Source organism: Amblyomma mixtum, chromosome 8 (assembly GCF_055824585.1).
Source record: "Amblyomma mixtum isolate Tamu chromosome 8, ASM5582458v1, whole genome shotgun sequence".
NCBI lineage: Eukaryota > Metazoa > Arthropoda > Arachnida > Ixodida > Ixodidae > Amblyomma > Amblyomma mixtum.
Window position 1 is genome coordinate 148,365,487 of NC_143019.1, and position 8,805 is coordinate 148,374,291.

An 8,805-nucleotide genomic window follows, 5' to 3' on the forward strand; every position below is an offset into this window, starting at 1 on the left:
TCCGATGGAGGTACATTTGTAACTGGAAAGATCTCCCACGGACATCCGATACGGATATCCGCCGCGGATCTAAAGATGACATTGGCATGTTGCAGGCCTCGGTGACTGCAGCCACTAATATAGCTTTCATATACTAAATGAGTTTTATACAAACCCACAGTGTTCTATATCAGGCACAGGCCTCATCATAAGTCAAATGCATATGCCTATAGGAAGCAACCAAACACAAAGCAAGTTGTCTTAAAATCAAACAATTTTATTAAAGGCATTAATGCATGCTTTCAACCTTCAAGAGGCATTATTCACGCTTGACGCTGGAAGAGGTCCCATGCAATAGGACGGGTTACTGTATGCAGGTTGTATTCTCATGTTGAATCTGTTGTAAAAAAGAAGTTTTTCCCAAGAAAACAAACAAAAATGCAAAAATACTGTCACTGAAAGAGTACATGATTTTTGCAATTTAAAATACTGCCACTGAAGATCATAATAAAAAATACTATAGCTATAACATACCTGCTGACTATGTCGAATGCGAATGCTGACTATGCGAATGTGTGACTATGTCACACATTCGCAACCATCAATTGCACGAACCATCCATACACGTGCTGCAAAGGAAAAGATGAAGAGTGCATGAGGGGAGTTGATAATTTCAACACACTTCGAACTTACATGTAGACCAATGCTCTGTAGCGCAAGCTACAACACGGTTGCTCTGAATGGGCTGGTGACGTCCGTGCAGCAACCCTGAGGGAACAAGTGGACAGGTTGTGAGTGGGCAACATGCACTTACACTGCAACTAATACATACCTGTTGACACTACGATGTGGCACATTTGCAACAATCAATTGCACGAGCTGTCCACATACAGGCTGCCAAGGAAAAAGTGAAAAATGCATTTGGGGAGTTGGAAATTTTAACACTACGAACTTACATGTAGACTGCTGCTCCGTATTATAACCTGCTATACCAGAACAGTAACACAACAGGCTATTCACGTCATACCGGCAAAAGTTTCATGCAATAGGAAAGGTTACTGCGTGCAGACAGTACTCTCATGGTTGAACTTGGTATTCCAAAAAGGGATGCTCTGAAAAACAAACCAAAACACAAATAGAATACTTTTACTGAAAGGTTAAGCATACATTTAAGTGCGAGATACTGTAAGTAAAAACATTAATGAAAGACAATATTAAGAGAATTGCGTAATTTTGACCCATAGTTTCTCCAGCACACCTTAACACAGCATCCAGCATCCTTAACACACACCTGCAAGCTACCTGATGACTAAGTGGTTAACAAGGCTCAGTAGAGAAAAGTTTGTGGGATGTAGATTTCCAGAAAAATAATTATTTTTACACTGCCTCACTAGGCAGTCAGCTGAAACTTGTTGAATAAGTTCTATCTCCCCTCATTAAACTGCTCTGGCTAACAACACAGTACAGAAATTTTTCCCAAGAACTCGCCTCCCGAAAACTTTTATCCACCACTGTACAAGTACACTGCACTATAGCCAGATGCCCTCCACTGCACAGAGCAAAGAAAAAGAAAGTATCAATCATATGAGAGGAAGAAATTTGCCTGTAATTTGCCTGAAACTTACCTGTAAGCTGCTGCTGTACTCTCAGGTAATATAGGTCATAGGTCAGTCACATCCATACTGCATGGCCAAGGAAACAAAATATGAGAGAGCAACCTGTACTGCACTTTGTCAACATAACGTAGACGTCATGATGCAGCAAAACATGGCTTTGCTGAAACAAGCCCGCTCACAAGGTTCGCTGATGAAGCACCCAGCCGGCACTAACAACAAATCTGATGATCCACAGCTCCACAGCAGTAAGGAAGAGAGGTCTGCTCACAATCCAGGGATATATATCTCTAGGTGTGCCTTATATGGACCTGCTACCTTGCTCAGCACTGAGCCCTATGAGCATGTTTGACAAAGCTACACCAATGCACTGCATGGCCTCATTGCAGTTAGTACGCAGCGATAATAGGTGAATAACGTGTGATTGAAGTTCGGAAATTTAACAGAACACTTCAGTTTTCTAAACAATGCTACTGCACAGCGCAAATTACTGTGCTGTAGATGGCTGGAAACATCCATTTGACAAGCCTAATGTTGAAACAAGTCGATAAGCTTTATTTATTTTCAACATACCTGCACTTCCATGGCATGGCATAATTTAGGCACCAATACACTCCGCAGGCGGGCCACATACACACCGCAAATACACTAAGAAAATAAGAAATCAGTCGCGAATCACTGCAAAACACACACAGCCCCGACATAGTCCTTTTCGTGCGTTGTTTTATTGCTGTTAAGAACTTACGTACAACTAACTGCCTTAAGATTCACACCATGCATGTGTACACCTCGTCTCAATTTTTTCGTAGTGTAGAACGAGAGAAGCGCGATGCACTGGCTTACGGAGCTTCGCGACAGGCTCGCGAACGCAGGCAAACACGTTTGCGGCAGCTATCGCATCGTACTTGTAACTTCCACAGCACTTTGCTCATCCCACGGCAACATCATCAAAGTAATCTTCAAGCACATTTACTTACTTGCAAGTTATAACACGCCGCTTCTTCCATCCGAGGAAAGAGTCGGGTGCAGTACGACGTCGGGGCGGCTGATCCCGGGCTGGCGTTGCATATGTCTCCTCGCCCAACGCCGCCTCTCCTCCTCCTCTTCTCTTCTCCGTTCCTTCTTTCACGCGCGCGGCGGGGGGGGGGGGGGGGGGGGAGGGGGAACAGGGCATCCTTCCCTTACCACCACCCTCTCTCCTCGAGAGCCTCATCGCATCTACAGCGCTGCGTGCTACCACGGCGCTCTCGCGGGCTTGCTGCCGCCGGCCTGGCGTTGCATAAGTCAATGCTCACGCGCGCTTCAACGAAACGTCTTGATACTGCTACTCGGGGTTCAACAGACCCCTGTGATGACAAAACGCCGGCTGTAAACCGCCCTAGGCTAATATCGCATCTCCAGCGCTGCGTGCTACCACGGCGCCATCGCGGGCTTGCTGCCGCCGGCCTGGCGTTGCATAAGTCAATGCTCACGCGCGCTTCAACGAAACGTCTTGATACTGCTACTCGGGGTTCAACAGACCCCTGCGATGACAAAACGCCGGCTGTAAGCCGCCCTAGGCTAATATCGCATCTCCAGCGCTGCGTGCTACCACGGCGCTCTCGCGGGCTTGCTGCCGCCGGCCTAGCGTTGCATAAGTCAATGATCACGCGCGCTTTTGAACCTCAGTGCTCCTAACATATTGTGTACTTCTGGTTCGTAGTCCGTGTTGTGGCCGTCCACCTAGGTTTTAGAAGATAGACAATAACGTCGGGCAATGTAGAAATGCTTGCAGAAAGCTGATTGGTATCTGCCGTATAGTAGGGTATGTGTATTGTACTTTGCGCAACGACGTTCAGCACGCGAGGTTCGCAAAAACATTTGACTCCGCTCGTAATTTCGTTCCCTCGCCGCTTTCGCACCTTTTCACTGTTTACAGAGTTACAATATAAGGAGACTGAGAATGACCTACTTGCTAATTTTTCAGGTGATGCCACCCGTCGGCAACACCTGCTGTGTGCCGTGGTGCCGCAAAAGGATCACCTTGAGCAGGAGGCCAGGAACCATCTTCTTACGCATCCCACGGCTTTGTTTATGTTGCACAGAATAAATGTTCTTATTTCACACAAAACCTGGTGTCTTTTGTGGAGTGCTAATATTTGGCAAAGGCTGTGATGCAGCTGCGTTCACGGCTTGTCAAAAGCACTCGAAATCTAATTATACGCTGCCAACGGCGCAGCGGGGCGCGGCGTATGTTAACATTCAAACCGCGCGCCCCTGAAACCGGAACAGGAAGTCGTCCCAGGCAGCACGGCGCAGCGCATGCAGACATTCAAACTGCGCGCGCCTGAAACCGAAACCGGATGTTATGAGACTCCGCCCGCTTGGTGCGCTGCAGTCAAATGGGCCGCGCGACGCCAGCGCCGCAGCGGCGAGCAGCGGAAACTCGGGGCGGCGCCGTAGCAGACGCCCTGCTAGCTTTGTGTGCACGCGCGAGGCGCAATCTTCGCGTTGACAGACGCGGTGTCGGCGAAGCAAAAAGGAGGTAGTACGAAGGCCGTAATGTAAAAACCAAAGCGTATGTACACGGTGATCCACTCTTACCGCGAACACGCGAGTATGCGGCCGCGCTCTTCGGAGAGCCAGTGAGTCTGTCCCTACCATCCACGAAAAAAGTGGCAGACGACGCGCAGGCAAGTCGCTCGCTGCTCGATTTTCCAGCCTTGCGACTGCGAGTCGCAAGCCGCTGAACTAATCGGCGAGACAGTCGAGCTTTTGGCAATGACGCCGTCCGCGGACAGTCGAGCTTTCGGCAACGACGTCGCCCGCGGCCACGCCGGGCGACGAGCTGCGCTGCTCCCTCGCTGCCGTAGTCGTCGCTAAGCCTAACCATTTCGCATCGCGATGCTGCAGCTGAGGGCACTTCGGAACTGGCCAGCGCTGTAATAAAGGTGCTACTCGCGTCACCGTTTTACTATGTTCACCGTCACATAATAAAACAAAGACGTGATCGATTTCCGTGATGCCTTTAACTGCGGAGCCAGGTGACAACAGGCGAGCAGCACTGGGCATCATCAGCAAAGCGGCTTTGGAAAAGAAATATGCTTGTATCGCAGTTATCACTTCTACCAGCAGCTCGGTATTGGCCAACGATCCTCAAAAATGATTCATTTTTGACGTTGCTCTACTCCAGGGTTTGGTATGAACGCGAACAAACAATATTAGCGTATTTTTCTGACGGCGGCGGCAGGCCGGCCCTGAGAAGAGCGCCGCTGTCGCTGTCATCATGACGCTTATACGACTGCGGTGCACATCAATACCGTCACGACATCCTCCTGGTCGCCGTAGTGCATTGCGAATCGCACCGAGCGCGAGTGCAGGAGACGCGGTCAAAGCAGACGAAATTCTCGAAAGCGCGCAAGCAATGTTATTCCGGAGAGTTTTCGTTTCAAGCGAGAAGGCGACCCGCAGGTCGCACTTGCAAGTGCGAACAATGGTGGTCATATGTTTAGGGGTTCCCCAAGGTGGAGTAGAATGTTGACGAACTGTTGCCTGGTCGCATGTCCTTTCGACTCGCACGTAAGTGGGTCGCCCTGCGCATCGCATGCAACAACTGACAACTACGATCAACAAGTGTCTCGCTTTATTTCGCAGAGCTGATAGTACTTCGCATATTTCGAGCACATAATTATACAGGGGACTTACCTCTGGTTACATGTCATACAGTACGACGTTAATACTCACTCGAGAAACGCATTTTACAGTCAAATGGGCCTCCTCATCGTCGATCGTCTGCTCCACACAGTAGACGCGACTAATCAGTTTCCCTCCTTTAATTAAGTTTGCATTGCAGTACTGCGCGTCAGTCTGAACGATCGTACTGTGGCTCATGCAGGCGACACATCGCGACAGCGCTGGCGCGCGCACGTGCAAAAAAGCGCGCGTACAAAGAAGCGTGGTGAAAGCAGCGCGAGCAGCGCCCCAGTTTTTACTTTTCTCCCATAGATGGCGCTGCCCATCAGGTGTACGTAAGCAGCGCCACCCGGCGATGCTTTGGGAGCCTATGGGAGTGTCCGCTCTTTACCAATATCTTTCTCTATGATTTGGCTTTGCAGATGCTAGCGATAGCTACGCGCGCGAAGCTGATGCTGCGCACGTTGTAGTACGTTTCGCTGCGCACTTTTTTCCGCGCTGGTTGGCACGCCGCTGCAGTTCGCAGTTTCCTCTTTTTCTGCGGTATCGTTTACTACCAGTGCTGCACTGAGATGTGAGCCTGGTTTTCCGCAAAAGTAAGTAACCTTCCATTTCTCTTCTGTGGTGAAAGCGTCGGCTTTGCCGGCTAAGCCACTAACGCGCCTGATTTAACCTTTGGTTTACAAAGCACAAAACAGTATCAGCCAGTGTTTTAAATACCAAAGTGCAGCGTTGAATATATTAAAACAGAGCATTTGCATGTATTTGAGCGTTTGTTAAGTGGATACAGCTAGGCTGCTCTCGCATGCGAGTTCCTTTCTTTACCAAGGCGATGACAAGGTGAACAAAGCTTCAAACCAACCAGCTTTGTTTAAGCGTACGTTGATAAGGCGCGAATTTTTTCCTACACGGTTTTATTCTTGCCAAGTACATGCATCTGTCCACCTGTGCTCCAATTCTCCTTGCTGTGATTGCCGTCAGTGAAACTCGCGTTAAAAAGGCGTTGGTTATCTTAACTGCGTCAAGCTTTTATTTCCTTGCGATTGAGAGCCCCGGCACAAAGGTAGTTTACTCAGTGGTGCTGCTCTGTATGTGTGCAGGCTGTTTGACAGTGCAGTGAAGTACTACGGCTCTTTGCAGACATGGCAGCTTTTATTTTTTGGAAAACCATTGCACCGTGCACAGCTGGCGTTGTCCCTACTTCACTGTGTACATTTCGTTCTGGGTACAGGCTGTTCAACAGTGGTTTTCAGAAGACCTCCTTGCCTGCTCAACTTCTCAAGTTTTGGTAAGCACACTTTGCAGCTGACACCTTTTCTTTCACTTCATGATTTCTTGTATAGGTCTAGGCTCTTTACTAATGTTCATTCCACAAGCCCGATTATTTGTTTGTCCTTTAGAACTCCAACTGTTGGCCGGAGGAGCAAGGACCTGGTCTAGTTTCACGCAAATTAATAGCAGCATCTTGTACTTGGTTGTTCAGACGACTTTGCCTGGAGATTGTTTCAGTTCTGAGGTGGGAACCTGGACTAATGCTTCTTGTGCAGTGGTTACTTATCAGAGATTACTTATCTCTTGCCCACTGTTTGAGCTTCATCGTACAGATTAGAAAGGGCTTCTTTGGCAATGCAGTGTTAGGAACCTTATACACATGCACTTTTATTTGTCTTATCTTTCAGATGTGCCCTGTGTGGCTGTCAAGGTAAGGTCCAAGATTTAACACATCTCTGGTGTATACTGAAGTGATGCAGGCATTACCAGGACAGCAGCATCTCTGCTATGTTTTCATGCGACGGGTGCAAGATGTCAAACATCAACCATTTTTGATTCAGCCACATCTTGCAGGTAAGAGAAAGCCTGTTTGCAAGATGCAGCTTAGGAGGTTCTATGAGTACAGTGTGCATCACAGTAAGGCAATGCACTTGCTATTGACTGCTTGGCTTTCAGTGTCCATGCACGCTGTTTGAATTTTGCTTCTGTTAAAGGCCTCCACAGTGATTGACTTGAGTTTATGGTGAGCCGTAGCACTCTGCTGAAATGCCGCTTGCAATGACATCATATGCATATATGTTTTTGGTTAGCTTATTTTATTGCCTGTGCTGTCACTCCTTGCCATTTTCTGGTCTTATTTGCTTCCGACTCCTCATTGGCCATTCTACATGCACCTGACTGACTGTGCTTTTGGTTACTCTAATATTTTTCACTTCTGCAGGCTGCTGAACAGAGCTGGATTTGACTTCCCCTTGTTACCGTCTAGTTGGCATCCTCCTTGCAAGAAAAGCGATTTTTGGAACACCTAGCGAGCTCTTCATTGCCATCCACATCACAGCAACTTGATCATCAGCGCATCCGTTGTGAACAAGGCCTGGGGCCAAATGAATTTTTGATTTAACAATTGGTTGCTGCTCGGCACTTTCCCGCCATCCAAGTGCTCACCATTGTAATGTCAGCCAAACCAGTGAAGCTACCTCCTCCATGGCTTCTAACATTACTTTCCTGGTCCCTTTCTTTTATTGTGTGGTTGTATGCACTGGATTCAATAAAGAGTAACGCAGTGACTGAAAAGTGTGCTAGCACATGCATTTATGGCTCATTACTACAGCCATACATCCCTTGTAATGTGGGCTTATTGTTTGGGTCATTGCAAATCAGCTTTGAGTTCATTTTTGAGTGTATACCAGAAAAATGAACTGTAACATTTTTAAAGATTTAGAGGGTTTAAAGGCAGCACTAAAAATCAGTCTTGAAATGCGCAAGATATTACAGGCACCATTTCGGAAAAAAAAAGGAACGTCTAAAAAAATTCTAGAAAAGTTCTACCTCTGAAGTTTTCTAGCCGTATACAAGCGTAGCGTTAGCAGAGCTAATAGAGGGCTAGTAAACGTCTAAGTCTAAAACACTGCTTAGATGAAATTTCTTCTAGATGCCAAGCTTTTTTTTCCGATACTTTTTTTAGACGTCTATTAGCGCTTTTTGTGTTTCGTGGGTGGGCACTTACATACCCAGGACGTGACAAGTATAATATTGTTACGTGGCCCGAAGTCTATGTCGGACGACCACACCACAAGGACGACCACAAGAACGACCGGAGCACAGGGTCCAGATCACAGCTAGCCTCGAGCGGCAAGCGCGCACACACCGGGCACTTCCTCTGCGTCGTCTTCACGGAGATTATCCGTTGCATGGCCCCCCGGTCGGAAAAGCACCGTCTCGGTGCTCATCAGGGCAGTGAGGGGGACTGCAAGACGTAGGGCTTGAGGCGAGAGACGTGCACAACATCGGTCTGATGCTGAGAGGACGTGGCATCGGGGAAGGCCGGAGCGATCTCGTAGGTGACTGCGGTGACTTGGCGCAGGTCACGGTACGGGCCGATGTAGCGGGACAGAAGTTTTTCAGAGAGCCCCACGCGGCGAGATGGCGACCAAAGCAAGACGAGGGAGCCAGGGGTGAAGGAGACCACACGGTGACGGCGGTTGTAGAATTCCTGCTGAGAGGTCTGGGAAGCGAGGAGCCGGGAGCGTGCGAGTTGGCGAGCGTGGTC

General features: G+C 48.3%; 2 long non-coding RNA genes across 3 annotated transcripts; one reads left to right on the plus strand and one right to left on the minus strand.

Annotated features, from left to right (window-relative positions):
• Positions 1-235: 235 nt before the first annotated feature.
• On the minus strand, positions 236-952 carry LOC149334765 (uncharacterized). Its single transcript, XR_016284821.1, has 3 exons — positions 936-952; positions 673-873; positions 236-608 (listed from the first exon to the last, which is right to left on the minus strand). It is a non-coding gene; the product is annotated as an uncharacterized LOC149334765 (long non-coding RNA).
• Positions 953-6,307: 5,355 nt separating this feature from the next.
• Positions 6,308-7,837, plus strand: LOC149334766 (uncharacterized). Of its 2 annotated transcripts, XR_016284820.1 has the most exons (4): positions 6,308-6,552; positions 6,665-6,780; positions 6,944-7,109; positions 7,477-7,837. It is a non-coding gene; the product is annotated as an uncharacterized LOC149334766 (long non-coding RNA). The 2 variants fall into 2 exon arrangements; XR_016284819.1 differs by having other exon boundaries at positions 6,665-7,109.
• Positions 7,838-8,805: the final 968 nt, after the last annotated feature.